The sequence below is a fragment of the Oxyura jamaicensis genome, chromosome 1, assembly GCF_011077185.1.
Source record: "Oxyura jamaicensis isolate SHBP4307 breed ruddy duck chromosome 1, BPBGC_Ojam_1.0, whole genome shotgun sequence".
NCBI classification, from domain to species: domain Eukaryota; kingdom Metazoa; phylum Chordata; class Aves; order Anseriformes; family Anatidae; genus Oxyura; species Oxyura jamaicensis.
Window position 1 is genome coordinate 27,389,681 of NC_048893.1, and position 16,158 is coordinate 27,405,838.

Sequence of the window (16,158 nt, forward strand, 5' to 3'; positions counted from 1 at the left end):
GGAAGGAAGGAAGGAAGGAAGGAAGGAAGGAAGGAAGGAAGGAGGGAAGGAGGGAAGGAGGGAAGGAGGGAAGGAGGGAAGGAAGGAAGCCCTATACTTCAGGATGTGTTCAACTATTTTCCATTCTAATGTACACACATTTTCCACCACCATGCATTTTACTTATTTTAACAGGTGAAAGCAATTAGATTGTAAAATTATTACATTATCAATGCTCCAATTTATAAAATAATAATTAAAAAAAAAATCTAAAACTAATGAAATATCTTTCTGATAAGTAACACTTTCTGCTTCTAAAAGATGCTTAAATAGGAATGACAGTATCCTAATCAGTACCTAATATTTTAACTTATTAAGAGAGGATATACAAATGACCCAAAAAAGTTGGTCTCCAGCCATACAGTGTAGTCAAAAAATTTTCTTCTGTATGTACACATGCTATACAAAAATGCAACTTTTAAAAATTATTACTTTTCAAAATCCATTTTAAATATTAGACTTACTGTATTCTGCAAAAATTAGATTGCAACAGCTAAATCTCTTGGTAAAAGGTACTGTTACGGACCCTCACATCTCAAATGGTCATTAGGAAAGTCTGAAGAGACACACCTTCTGGAAACACAGAAGTAATTTTAATGTAAAAGTTTACACAATTTAAATTACAGAGGTTCAATTTCCAACAAGCCCAGAAGAATTAAATATTCCATAGCTCTCAGGACACATCTTCAACACAGAAGGTTAGTCTTAAATGTTCATGTAATACTTCAGGTATTAGAATCAAGAACTTGAATATGTTTAAAAGAACATTATTCTATCAAGAATCAATTGTATACTTCTACTAACTAATTTAACTATTCTGAAGATAACATTTTGATATACACAAATTAATTAGGCACAAAAATTTAAAGCGGTCTTCTGCTTTATTCTAAAGAACATTGAACGTGGTGTTCAGTAGGTACTCCAGAGTATCATTTAGAGGTAGTATGGCACGATATAATTCTTCATTTTAACATACCAAATAATGAAATGCATAACTCTATATTTCAGAACGGTTTTGTCTTTTCATACTAATCATTAAGCATTTCTTTGCTAACATTTTGTATCTTTGAAACTCTTCTCTACATAATAAAATTAATTCAACTCACCATTTTCAGAATAATTAGTGCTTACTGATTATTTGCCATACTCTCAAGTGTAAATTAATGAAAATGATTATATGAGATACAAACTGTAAGCAATCACTAGTAGTAAGCATGTTAGGTAAGGTAATACAAGTAGTTCATCAGATAAATTGTTACATGTCTAGAGACTTTGCCCTGTCAACTGTATAATATGGCCTGTACTGCATCTTATAAGACTATTCCACTAATCCTCAAATCACCTTAATTTAAAAATTCCATGATAAATTAAACAACCAAATCCAGGATGAGAATTACTATGCATTTCACTTAAAATATAATATTCAGCAACTTTGAAGAAATAACATTATTTTCAGTGACTTCAGCCTTATTTTTCTTATGTGTATATCATACCTAAAATAAATTGTACTCAGTATCCTGGATTGCATATGCCTTTGCCAAACAAAATTACTTCTGGAAATTATTACCAAATACCAACAGGGTATTTTCTTCTACCAACAGTATGGTATCAAAAAGCTGATCAGAAATCAAAATAAACCATAATTAAAATGACATCTCTTCTGACCCAGAAATAACCATCTGATCATACAAACAAATCTCAGCATACAAATATCTGCTCAGAACTTCTGGTCTGCCCTTAAAACTGTGAATTTGGGTAATTGGAGTCTGAAACACTTTGCAACAACAAAGGGAATTTTAAATACATTTCAGAATCAAAAGACTTCTCTCAGAAACCCTCTGTTCTATTTTACAGGCAATTCCTCCATTCAGCCATTCTGCTGATCTCCACACATGGCTATTTCTGAGGAAAAAGCCTCTCAGGTCAGGAAGGTGGGCCACCACAAATTCTACGGTATGGCAGAAGACAGACAGGGCTCACTGGTGAAAGGGATGACATTCTCACTGCTGGATGTTCATCTTACTAAGTAGGCTGGCAAAATTTCTTCCCCTCCAACAGAACTAAGGTGTAGCCCAGCTAAGGAGACTGACAGCAACACAGATCAATTGTTTACAGTGATATCCCTTATACTAATGATGCATCCATGTCTGACAGCCTTAAATTCCTTACCGACCAAAAAACAGAAGACAAGGTAAAGAAACATTTTTGGCGTTACTGTGACAAGCACTTAACAAGCAGCTGGAAGCATAATTACAATCCCAAACTGGAAAGTTTATTAACAAAACCTGAATTATTGTCAGCAGAAGGCTGGTTAAATCATGGCTTTTCCTGCTACTGCTTCACTTAACCTCCGGGAACCCAGTCCTAACCATACTTTCTGGGAAATATCTATATGCTCTGGATTGGACAAGCTCACATAATGAGGCTGGATGTAGTCATTAACATGATGTACGCACTTTATACTTCATATCTGATATTTAAGAAGACAAAGGTCCATTGCAGTAAGTCCCGCCTCCACGCCATACTCCAGCCAGATCCCAAAAGGGGACGTTATCATCAAAGAAAAGTGTATGAAGAAGAAAACCATAAGATGTCAATAAATATTTACAATCACAAACGCATAATAAAGTAATAACAAATTCTTAGAAATCTAATTGCGAAGGAATAAGCATTTAGTAAATCTCAATTTGGGAAACAGCAGGTCATTTTATTAAAATCCAGAGAGAGAATGTATACCCCCAAAGTATTAAACCCATTGGAGAGCAATTAAAGCAAACGGAATACACTGAAACATTAATGTGGATTTTTAACAAATCCTGGAATACTCTACAAGATCAAGAGAATCACGAAAACTTAATGCGGCGCTAGTGTTCATGAAGATCAAACCTGAGAAACTACAGTCAGGCTGACATCAAGCCAGTATAAATTCTGGAAAGGGTGAGTAGTAAATAATTAAGAAATGATAGCATAATTCATTCATTTGTAAGTCTTGTCAACTAAACTTGATACCATTTTTTATGCTATAACAAGTTTGGCTAATAACATTAACTTGTATTGTCATAGAACACTTAGATTGCTATAAGATTTAATCTTGCATGACATTTTCAAGCACCATACAAAATCAATATTCTACATTACATGGATTAAAATTGTTTAAATACACAGATCTTGAAAACTGTAAGTGGAAAATTGTCAGACAATGTAGGTTCTCTGAAGAACTTTTATTGTCCCAAATTTATTACTTTCATTGCAAATCAGAGATTCTTTTTTTTTTTTTTTTTTTTTTTTTTAGATGACCCCAGCCTTGATACAATGGGAAATATCAATCAAACGGATGGGCACATCTTCCACAGTATAACTCATCTGAGCACACACAGCTAAAATGTACCTCACCAACAAAAATGCTAAAGCTATAATTTAGTTCATTTATGGAACAAAGGGTTAAGAGAGAACTTGCAAGTGCAAGTACGTATAAAGCAAGAAGAGCAGTCAGCAGTTTCATTTAGTGGAAAAGAGAGCATTTTGGAATCCAGCAGTTGAAAGCTATTATCTTGACTGAATGTGTTCATGTAAAAGTCACATTTCTTTATTTCTATATGATGAAAATAAATAATCTATTACCACCAACTGATGTCAGATATGGTAGATTATCTATTTTTCAAATCTTTATAAGAAGGTTTTTTATCTTTCTAAAAGAGATGTCACTTTTCAAGTGAAGTTACAGTCTCAAGGGATACACAAAATCTTTAAGGATGTTCTGAGACTTTGTGCAGTGACCACAAGTAAGTTTGTAGGACCAAGTTGCTTGACTTAGAATCATAGAATCATCTAGGTTTGAAAAGACCTCTAAGATCAAGACCAACCAACAACCTAGCAATACCAAGCCTACCACTAAACCATTTCTCTAAACACTCCATCTACACATCTTTGGAATACCTGCAGGAATGGTGACTCAACTACTTCCCTGGGCAGCCTGTTCCAATGACTCATAACCCTTTCAGTGAAGAAATTTTTCTTAGTATCCAATGTAAATTTCCACTGGTGCAACTTCAGGCCATTTCCTGAGGATTTCCTTATCAGCCCCAACTGCTGATAAATGAGGGAAAGCGACTTGGTGAGCACTTCTGCCAGCTCCTTCCTTACCTTTGGGTGGATCTCATCTGGCCCCATAGACTTGTGTACATCTAAGTGGTATTGCAGGTCAAACACTTGTCGCACAGTACACCACAAAAGGCAAGAGAAACAAACCCACATTAACTTGACCATTTACTGCATGCTCATATTTCATGGTGATCAAGAACAGGCAAGTAGATACAGATAGAGAAACATGTAGGTTTACAACTTCACACTGTAAGGCAAGTTATTCTTTGCAACACATATAAATAAGATTTACTTTAGAAATATCTGAAACAATTCTCATGGACAATAATTTGGTTTTGACAAGTATGTGCCAAAAGCTCTCAAGGACACAGAGAAAAGAAAATTAAACAAAAATAAATGGCTTTTAGTTATTTAATAATCCCATCTTCTATTTTTCTCCACAGGAGGCAGTGCTCAGAGTAAATCTATATCTGGAAAGTTCAACAATAGTCAAATCTAGACTGTATTACCAGTTTCTCTACACTTAAGAATTCAGTTTCTTTACTTCAGCAAAGTAGTTCAGAGCAGTAGCCATAAGAGGATTGGACTACCCCATTTATTACAGCCCAGCCGTGTCTAAATGACACTGGCTGCCTCGTTGCATTACTGAGGCTCAGAAAGGCAACACAGGTTATGAAAGATTTTTATACATACACTTCTTACTGCAACTTTAGAAGGAAACATATTTTACAAAGATAAAAAAGATAAAAATAGTTTTCATGTGCTCAGAAGGAGGGAGGGAGAAATGCTAAAAGAACCTAAAGAAAACACAAGACTGAGTTATATGTTCAGAGATAAAATGTGCAGATTGTTGATGAAAAAAACGAATTTATCCACAGGAAGCAAAACTACCAAAGCTCAAATTCCTTCAGAAACAGTCTTGAAGTTTTCTCATGCAATTGCTTCAATTCTTTAATAATTAAATCTCTTCCCTAATTCTTTCTCCTCTCTATTTCTTTCTCCTCTCCTTTCTATGAAAGAGTTCTCCATGAAAGAATTCTCCCAGTCCTCTTCTACATCAAATATCTACCAGCTGGGCGAGAGTCATCATGTTCTTTCATGGCTTCCATACAGGCATGTTGACTTGCTGCTGAATGCCCATGTAGTACAGGACAAAAAGAACACCTAAGAATAGTTAACAAGCATAAATTCAGCTTGGTTTTCTTACTTACCCAATACTTTCTTCATCAACACAACTGTTAGATCACTATAGTTTGGGGATTTCTATTTTCTAGTCTCTGTCTGAAATAGGAGAAGGATGTAAGTGATGTAAGTTTGTTAGGAAACCAATATAAAAATAACTTTTTTTTTTTTTTTTTTCCCTCTCCTGCTGCAGATTAGTTGCTTTAGTAGGCTGACACAAAAAATGTCTTTCAGTTCCTGAATATTTATCCTGAATGACACGTTCTGATAACACACACATACATGCACAAAACACAAAAGGCAGTTTTGGTTTAGAGGAACACTATTATAGCACTGTGATGAAATTTGGCAGTTCAATTCCACTTTCCACTAACTCATATATCCTCCTCAGAAAACAAAGAAAGAAACAAAATAAAAATAAACATAAAAGTGGAAAAAAAAAAGCCAAATATTAGTTTTGTGGCAGATGCTGATTAGGATAGACAGATTTTAAAATGAATAAACACATTCCTCACTCATATTCTCACTGGCTAAGCCTTCCATTTCTCTTATCTGCCAAGTAAAACCTGTACTTCAAATTCCTTTTTAAAATCCCTTTTAAAACCCACTTCTTTAGGAAGTCTTTTCATCTTCACCCATTTTACCTCATGTTTGTATTACACTGCACAAAATTACACTGCTACATTTTCTTCCCCTTCTTTAAGTAAGGATTCAATAGACAAGAACTCAAAAGCTGAAGGAAATCTTAATTCTACCAGGTTTGGGAAGAAATAAATATTGCAGGTACAGGACGCTAGTTCTGGGGGCTTGCAGAGCCTGAAGAAGAGTTTAACTTTTGGCTGATGCTGAGGTCACAAGCTGAAGGCACAATAAACCCTGAAAAAGCAGTGAATGAAATCTTGTATCAATTTATTTATTTATTTATTTATTTACTAAGGAAAGAGGAGCGGTAAGGAACATGAGATGAGAGTTTCAAAGCACTTCACCTATGCAGTTCTGTAGAGGGGCTGAGACCCTCTAAAATATCTAAAATATGCATTGGTGATATTGGGAAACTGATTTATCATGAAGCTTGCAGAGAGTCTTCACTGCTCCAAGATAAATACTATGGAGCATATGTGGAGCTTCCACTTCATTTGCACATTCTTCACTCAAAATTCTCTTCTTTCACTAAAAGTTGTCTCTTAAAAACTTTTGGGTGCATATAAGAAGATAATATCTATCTTTTAATTCAACTGGGTGAGCACACTACTGTACAATGGACTGATCATTATAAACTTAACAGCTTTCTAGTATATCCAGAAATACACTCTTCAGATAAATGAGAATACCTCTTCACCTTACTGTAGATATATTCACATTAATAGAACTGTGTAAGAAAACTTGTTAAACCCTTGCACATTTGCAAATTAATATTTGAGATTTTTTAAATGGTTACATTTATCTCAATAAAGTTGTATAATGTCAAATTAACCACATGAAATTGTTACCTGAAATTATTTTAGAGTGTATTTTAAATACTCACAAATTTTGCCGTTAGCCTTTTTTTCTCTGAAAAGTGTAGATTCCTTACTGATTATGTTATGCTCACTATGAGATCCTCAGATGCAAATTCCATAAAACAATAGGGAAAAATTCCCTACAGAACTCTAGAGATTTTCAAATCTGTTTTCTTTTTATTATCAAAAGGTTCTGAATAAAAATGTGCTGCAGGTTTACAGAAAATATTCATAACTTTAAGTGCAGAAATCTCAAAAGGGAAATGTATGTTTATTTGTAAACATGTCTAACTATGTGTACATTTATCTTGCTAATAAAGATAAAGTTCAGAGTGATTAACAATCTAACAATGAGAACAAGAAGAATAATGTATTTTACTAAACACAAATTTTAAATTTTAAATGAAGCATTTAAAATAGATTTAAAATTTCATTGTAACTATTTTTAAGTATGGACTTGCTATATGCCATTTACATAAATCAACAAAAGCTGCATTAATCAAAGTTTGAAAGAAAAATCAAACCAGCAATTCATTAGAAATCACCAAATAAAAAATTAGAACCAAACTTCAATTAAGTGCTAATCAGATTTTTAAACCGTCAGCCTTTCAGGAAGGGAAAAATACTTTCCTTTTTTTTTTTTTTTTTCCCCCAATGTGGATACTTAGTAATTCAAGTGGTTCATATAAGTAATTGGAAGAAAAAGCAGAGAAAGTGTAGCTCCTCAAGGCTTTTTCCCAAAATATTGAAAGAAGTATACCAGAAACAATAAGATTAGACCAATCACTTAATCTAAACAACCAAAAATATATAATTTTGTTTGTTAAATAGCAGTTTTACTAGCAAATAATGTTTGTAACAAATTTATAATAGATTTTTCTTATGTGTCCAATAAACATGAGTAATTTTTAAATATATTTTTTTTCTGTGCATTTATAGACCTCTTCCAATTTTCTCTATAGTGAAACTTGATGCAAAATAAATACAAAATGCTTTATTTATAAAATTTTAATGTTAAAAAAGTGCAACTGACAAAATAAAGGCAAGGCATAAGCACGTTAATAAAGCTTGATAGAAAAAGCAGCATCACATTCAGAAAACAACTGCAGTAAAATACAAACTAACACAGCTAAAGAGAACTCACACAAAGTTGATTTGAACTGAACCACCATTTATGAAAGGAAAAACATTCACTTATTTTCTTTAAACAAAAATTTTACACTTTTAAATATATCAGGGCAATCCCATTTTAAAGAGGTGACTAAGAAATCTGATTTACAGACATCTCAATAAACATCCAAATACACACAAAAACTACCAAGTATGAGGTTTGCCATTCCATTACAGAAAACTTCACTTTTCCATTTGTTAATGATCCCCCACCTGACATATAGGTCCTACCAAAGGCTGTGTAATATGGTAAGGATAAACCTGAAAATGTAACTGCAAGTATTTCTGAAACTGGAAGACAAAACCTTATGTTGGCAGAAACACAGGAATAACAACAGACCTCATAATTTAAAATCTAAAATTACATTTATTTTTCTTTCTAAAACAGAGAAACAAATAAACAAACTATAAAAAAGTTGGCTGATAACAACAAGCAAGACACTAGACAGAATATTTGTCTGAGGAAAAGGATACCTGACTTCAGGTCTCCACTTCAAGGACTGCTCACGTATTTCATTCAAAGCCACTTATTAAACATATGCTGCTGAGGCAGGTGTCAAAAACAGTTTTAGTCACTGTGTTATACTATGAATTAATTATATAATGCAAAATACTACTATATATATATATATATATATATATATGTTTCCCACAAATTCAACTTCTGGGTGAATAAATATAATACGTTTCCCAAGAGCTAGAAATATATTAATAAATTCATTCAGACTGGGAAAGACTACAGAAGACCTATTCTAGACATACATTTCTTCTGTTTGATCTCTAACTACTATTTAAGACAAGACACATAATTTCTGCTCTTCTTTCTCTTTCATGGACAGTTAACATTATCAATTAGGTCTATTGGTATAGACTCTGCTGGGTTTGCTTCCTCACAAACTTGAGCAGAGAAATACCTGTTTAGATGTGAGTGAAATACGGAGCTTTGCCAGCATCACTGAAGTTTTCAGTTTTGAGCAACTTCACTAATGGGATGGGAATGCATACAGACTGTAAGAACATTAACCCAACTGGTTATCTGAGGACATGCAGTCACAAACATGCTCAGTTTAAGCGACTTCCAGTTGGTTTTGTGAAAACCAGAAACAGTCTCATTTTCAGCCAGATATGAGCCGATAGATGCTTTCAAGTGTTTTTTGTTTGTTTGTTTGTTTGTTTTTTTGGTTGGTTGTTTGGTTTTGTGTGTTTGTTTTTCTTGTTTGTTTTTAATTTACATTTAAATTTTAAGTCAAAGTATATTTTAGTGCTTGTTCTCAATGTCTTCCATGAATGATCCCAAACTTGTAACATCTAATCTAGTCCAGCACAGTCACAGCACCCACATTCTTCTGCATTCCCTGAGACACCATAATCCCAACACCTCTATCTGTTCCTCTATTCTCTATGTGCTGCTGGCATATTTTGATACATACTAGCTTGTTATGGAACTACCCTGATTCAGTTATGTTCCCTGGTTAGTCTCATTCATTACATAAATTATTAATTAGGAACATAATGGTATTAATGGGATTATCAGTGGAAATCCTCATCAATCATCTGGAAAAAGAAGTAATTTCACTTGGACTAAGCATGAAATTTATCATCAGAAATCATGTACCTTCCAAAATTTCATTCCTAAAGACTGAATGAATACTTAGAATTTAATTTTTGTAGAAAACACATTTTATGGACTGATGGTTGCACTTTTATTAATTGGCAGTAACATTGGTATTACATTCTTGGTTATTAAGTGAAAGTTATTAGCGTGCAGATTTTTGTTTTTGTTGTTCTTTATTCTTCAATCAGATTGAAATTACCAATCAGTATAAAATTTTGTACATTGTGAAGAGATAAAATTTGATAAAAATTATGGTTTTTCTTAATGCAAAAAAATACAATGCTATGCAGACTTTTTGAGTGTTTAATTTGACGTTTTTAAAGATCAATGTACACTTTGAAAAACAAACCTATTTTCCATGTAATCCACCACAACAGAATTGATAAAGGAACTCACATTTGACAGTAATTTCATTTCTACTTAAAAAAAAAAAAAAAAAAAAAAGAGAGAGAGAGAGAGAGTAGCAGTATAGAATTTCTTACTGGTCTATCTGCAAGCAAAATATTCTTTCCAGAGATGTGATTTGTGTAGTTTCTAGATTGTTCTAAAAAGTAGACATTCATACATTCATAAATGTTTATGTTTAGTTTAAATTTTCACACTAGAATTAAAAGTACCATTTGTTCTTATTTTGTAAATAACTTGTGAAAACATCTGAGAGAAAAAGAGTTAAAAATATATATATATTTTCAAGTAAAAATCACTCATTAAAATTCTAACTCAGCATGCTGTGAGCATGTGTCAGAAACATTCATTCCACAGACTAAAAGAAATGAACATTTTATTTGTAGAAAGGGTACACTATGCAAATCTAAACACAGTCTTACTTTGAAATTGCACAGGGGCTTTAATCAATATGTAATTTACAATTAGGCAATTATTTTCTGATTTACAAGCATTATAAGCATAACAAATAAGATTAACCTAGTATTTTAGATACAAATTAGCTCAATTAATAAACCCCACCTATATGCCACTATGCATCTAAGTACATTTTTCCACTTAGATTTTTAGTTGGTTATGAAATGTAGCTCCAACTCAAATGCAAAGATTGAAAGCTAAATTATTTGAGCATTTATATATTCATTTTCAACCACCTATGCAAGTGTAATATTTTATGTAGTTTTTAGATAAATTATGCATCAACTTAAACAAATTTCTAAATAAGATCAGAATATACAATACCATACATGTTCACAACAGTTAAAAGACGAAAAGTGATTAATAATTAAAACAGAAAAAAACATTAAAATAAAGTAATTCTGCCTCCTGAGAGGTATCATTCCAGATCTGGAATGATCCGTGAGATTAGATGAGTCCTTCCCTGTCAGTGACTATTTCTTCCCAATGACTACAACAGGAATCTAGTTTACTTTTTAAGATAAAGACATCTACACTATGGGCATCTGAAGTTAGGGGAGATTAATCCATCCTTAGGTCTTAAACAGTCAGCTTCTGATTCTTGTTTCTGATAAATTGCCCTCCTTCTACAACACTTTTCCATTTGGGTGGTATTTGACTTAATATAACATTCTTCATGATTCTTCTGTTTTTTAATTAATATCTATTAAAATATTTTTTGTCCATTTGTTTAACTGTTTAACTTTGTATACTGAAGTATATATATAGTAGTATTTTTGCTATCTGTCTGAAAATAAATGATAAACCCAAACAGTTATGTATGAATTTAATAGAGCTCGAAAGCTAATTAACATTTAAAATGTGAACAGACAAAAGGAAGCTTTCTATTCAACCATGCTTTTTGGCAAAAAGATGGAATTCCTAGACAGACAAAAGTCTGTTAAAATTATCTATCTGTCTGAATTAAAATTACTTATTAACACCTGCTCACCCTTAAATATGGGGTGTACCAATTAATTTATTTTTTCAGGACTTTGAAAGAAAACAAATCAGACATTTGAGGAAAACATTTTTAAATTGAGTTCAAACTCAGTTTTATTTTAATTCTGTCAGCAAAATAACTGATTTCAACTGGAACATTTAAAAAATTTAGTTCATCCATGACCATGACTGCTAAGAAATTTGTGGGGAAATCCACACAAACCTGAAAGTCTATACAAAGTAAATTAAATTCTAAAAAAAAATGAAAAAATGGAAGTCTGTACATGCTCAGATAAATTGCATGAAATAAACATCACTGGGATCTTTTGTCTTAGTAATGAATACTAAACAATAAATAAAGTGGAAGCTAGGTCAAAATAATGACACCTGGAACTGCTCTTACTCAAGAGGGGTAAATAGACCTGGAAGCACTAGTTACTGTCAGGGGATAGCTAGTCAACTCATATTAGACGAGGCAACAGAGCATCCAGGTCAGCCTAAAGAAAATGCCGATTGATTCACCAGTTAAATCACTAATATGAGTGCTACTGTCAAACAGTACCAAACTATAACCTTTACTAAAAACACAAAGAAATTGGTCTTCCATAGGATAAAAGAGAAGATTAAAGTATGGACAAATAATTGGATAAAAACTGGAAAATAAAGTGTAAGGAAAGCCTCAGTAAGATGAATAAAATTAAATCGTATTGAGCTACTTATGATTTTAAGATTGGGTACAGTGTCAGAAGCTACAGTAATTCATAAGACTGAGTAACTAGACAACAAAATAGCGAACCATTTTTGATATAGATAAGCATAAGGTGATATGTAGATGCTAAAAGCTATCCCAACTTCATCTACATGATGATAGACACAGATATGACTAATGACCACTAAATATCAGATCTCAGGTTATAAATAAGAGTTAAACAATACCAACATGTTAAAACCGATCGTCAGACTGACATAAATTTATGCTTCTATTTTCAGGGGTCTACTCATCAGTCTGATGTGCTTTACATGACAGGACGTCAGTGAAAGCAGTGTTCTGGACAAAGTTTGTATACCACTGAGTACTCCATAACATTAGATCACAGGTACCTCTGTCTTTATTTGATTTTTGTAGAACAGGGATAATGCCAGTGCATCCCTCAAATGAACAGGACAATAACCCTGGTAATGTTTGAAGAGCACAAACTACAGCAAACAGTAATGTAGAAAAGAACACTCTGAATGATGTATCATAAACAAGGGAAACTGTCACGCTTTTCTGATACTAAAACAAAATACTGGGTAGGTTCTTATGAAATGGGCACTATACATTCAGAGCAAAACAAGGAATACTGAAGATGTGATCAGTTGATCCAAAGACTGAATTGCAGTTTGTACACACAGAAAGACTGAATTAGGACTACACTAACTGCATTACTGGATTTTTGAGCATTATTTTATAACCTTAACAAAGATCCTTAAAAGCAGAGTTACATACAATAAATGCATTACTTTGGCTGAAATAGAAACTGCTGTTATTCCATGAATACACTAGAAGAAAGTCTCCACTTCATGAAAAATATCTTTGAAGCGGTCACTGACATTTTCATAAATAACATCTAATTTAACAAAGTTAATAACCCATACAGCGAGCAAGTTCATCATCCACTTTACATATCCTTTGGCAGATTTTACTTCAGTCTGATCTTAAGTGACGAGGATGGAAACCATCCGATATACTCTTGAAGAGCTTCTTCCAATTTACAGTTATTTAAAGGCATCTAACTTAAAAATGCCAAGATGGCTCTGCATTGTAAACCAGAACACAGTAGTAGAGATGATCAGAAGATGCACCTCCAAAGTGCATGTCTGATACAAGCAAAAATTAAAGTGATAATCTCAAAATTACATCAAATTTGATATTGCAAATGAAAAAGAAGAAGAAGAAGAAGAAGAAGAAGAAGAAGAAAGAGGAGGAGGAGGAAGAGGAGGAGAAGGAGAAAGAGAACAAGAAGAACAAGAAGAACAAGAAGTAGTTTGGCATGGGTATTGATGTTTCTTTTAATTTTGTTTATTCTACTAGAACAAAAATGGGTAGCTTAAGAGTAGTAAATAACATCTGATCACAAAGCAAATCAATTTATACTAAGGTGCTACCAGATTATTCACCTGTATGGGAAAAGATTTGTGAATGCCTCATGAAGATAAGATTATCTAGAAGTTAATGTGGCATTAACTTCATAAAATAAATTATTTGAGGGAAAGCATTAGTTGAAGGACTTCAACTTGTACAGTTTTAGTCTGATTTGCACCTATGAAATACTTGAACCTAGCTAACCTGTTATTTTAAATTTATTTGGTTTTAATACAGAAGAGTGGATAATAAAGTACAACCAAATTGCTGACATTCATGTGTGGATTCAGTAATTACTATCCTCTGACCATTCAAAAACAGAACTCAGAATTTTTGATTTGTATAAGCATTATGTACTCTACTTTACTGGAAATACTATTTATAATTAATCTTAGTTAACATTACAAACAGGTTCCTAACTGCCTTATTTCTTACTTCGTGTTCTTTATTAACCAACAAAATGAAAGCCAAGGATAATGTGTTTTTAATGAAAAGGTTACATTTTTCAACCAAAGATACAAACACTACTGCTCTTAAAAGAGGTCTATGAAGTTCTAAAATCATGATGTTCTACACAGTTAGATAATAAAGACAAAAAAAGAAGGCCAAAAAATAAAAAATAAAATAAGGACAAAAAATAAGTTTTGTTTTTTTTTTTTTTCTAATGCCCAGAAGGCTGTTTTTTTTTTTAACGTACCTTTCCCTACTATTTAGCATGTAAAAAATATAAATATAAATATAGAAATTGAAAATGCTAGGGAATAAATAGTAAAAAGAAGGCAAAGAACAAAAATAACATTCATAATTCAATCACTCAACTTTTAATGAGATTGATTATATGGAAAACTTGAAAAAATGTTACTTATTTCACATAATTCAAAATGTATGCATTAAGTATTTGCATTATGCCTCTTTTACCAAAGTATTTATATGACCATTTTAGTTTTCTACATTACTCCGAAAGCCTAGATAAGATTCATATTCTGTATTTTATCAGTTCTCTTAGCACATGATATATCAAAATTTCAGGATGTTTTTCTGAATTTGCACAGATCCAACCTGGGGTAATAATTACATTGGAGTAGTAGTATAAATTTAAATGAATAACAGCTAGCTACAACATTCCCAATATCATCAGACCAGGATTTCATGAAGGTAAGAATAATAGCTCATTGTAAATACCATCTGTAATTACACTTAGAAACATCTTGTTTTTCGTTGTACATCTCACACACTTTGACTGCTTTCTTTGGGCGTCCTATTGAGGGCCTTCAATCTCCCAAGCTTCCATATTTAAAACCAAATAATAATTTTGATTGTACAAATTTATTAACAACTATGTTGTTTCTTTCAGTATTGATAGCTCTTTCTCTACTAAGCTGACTCACTGCTGATGAAACAGAGGAAAGACTCCCATACAAAGACACAGAGTAAAAGAAAGTAAAACAAGCAGACAACCTCTGGATTTAACAGTAGAAGGATTAAGAGAATAAAACTGAGGATCAGATGAACTCAACTGCAGAAGACTCCCATCAGTTTCAGTAGCCAGACCATTTCACCTGCTGGTGTGCATAAACTCATACTGTGATTGCTTTTCACAGCATAACTTTGGATATGACACTTAGGGCTTTATTTCAAATCTCATAATGCTTGATATTTTCCTGAAAGCTTCATTGGTTGGAATAAATAAATTTTACAAGAATCCTTTTCTTTTTTTTTTTTTTTTTTTTTTCCTCATGGTTGCAGATTAAAAGTTTTAAAGTTAAATCCCTAGAAGGAGCTCAAAAAGGACATAAAAAGAATAAAGAGTACATAATTAAAAAACACTCCTGATGCATAAAAGCCAAATATAAAAATTTGAGGTGGCCAACTTGTGATTTCATGAAACTATTTAAATATCACAAAATTTTTAAACTGAAACCGCAAGAGCTAAAAGCTTTCTTTTCTGTTTTCTTTCTTTCTCAGTTGGCAATATGTATTGCTACAATACTCATACGCTTACTCTTACATCTGATCCTCATTATGAGTGGAATCAATCCTCAGTCATGGTTTTTATAACCACGTTCTGAATAGCTGCTCCATCGTGAGCAGTTAAGCGACATTTGACAGTGGTTCAGAGAGACCTGTTGTTGAGGCTTATTGTCAACAAAAAGCACTTTCTTACTGATGGCAGAACTATATAGAGAGCTGAAAGGATGAGTCACAGTGAATAAAGTGTACGACAAATTTAGCCCTATTTCATGTTTATTCTTTTTTCACTTTCTTTACAGAAAGGAATAACATCTTACAACACTGTTCATCATTTGGACCTAACCAAACAAAATTTGGATTATGTTCTGGTCATGTACCGGTTGCTACTATTTCTTCTATCTGGGACTTCTTATTCAGTACTGCCTGATTCATGATATAAATCATGAAATTTATTATGTTCCTTGACTGAATGACCCAAGCAGTAGAGGTTGGAGCTGGGGGGGGGAGCGGGGGGGGGGGGGGGGGGGGGGGGGTAGCGAAAAAAGGAAAAACGGCTTCTAAGCAAAGAGGGTAGAGCGAGGTGGCGAGTGTGTGACAGGTCAGGATGCTTGTCC

The 16,158-nt window shown here is 32.9% G+C and overlaps 1 protein-coding gene and 1 long non-coding RNA gene across 15 annotated transcripts in view; one reads left to right on the forward strand and one right to left on the reverse strand.

Moving 5' to 3' along the window:
- Positions 1-4,095, forward strand: part of LOC118170976 — a 7,773-nt gene extending 3,678 nt beyond the window's left edge. The window contains exon 3 of the long non-coding RNA XR_004752976.1: positions 1,894-4,095. This is a non-coding gene — a long non-coding RNA (uncharacterized LOC118170976). The remainder of the gene's footprint in view (positions 1-1,893) is intronic.
- The window catches only part of FOXP2 (forkhead box P2), a 438,294-nt gene that overhangs the window by 242,219 nt on the left and 179,917 nt on the right, over positions 1-16,158 (reverse strand). The gene's annotated exons all lie outside the window — the stretch shown is intronic.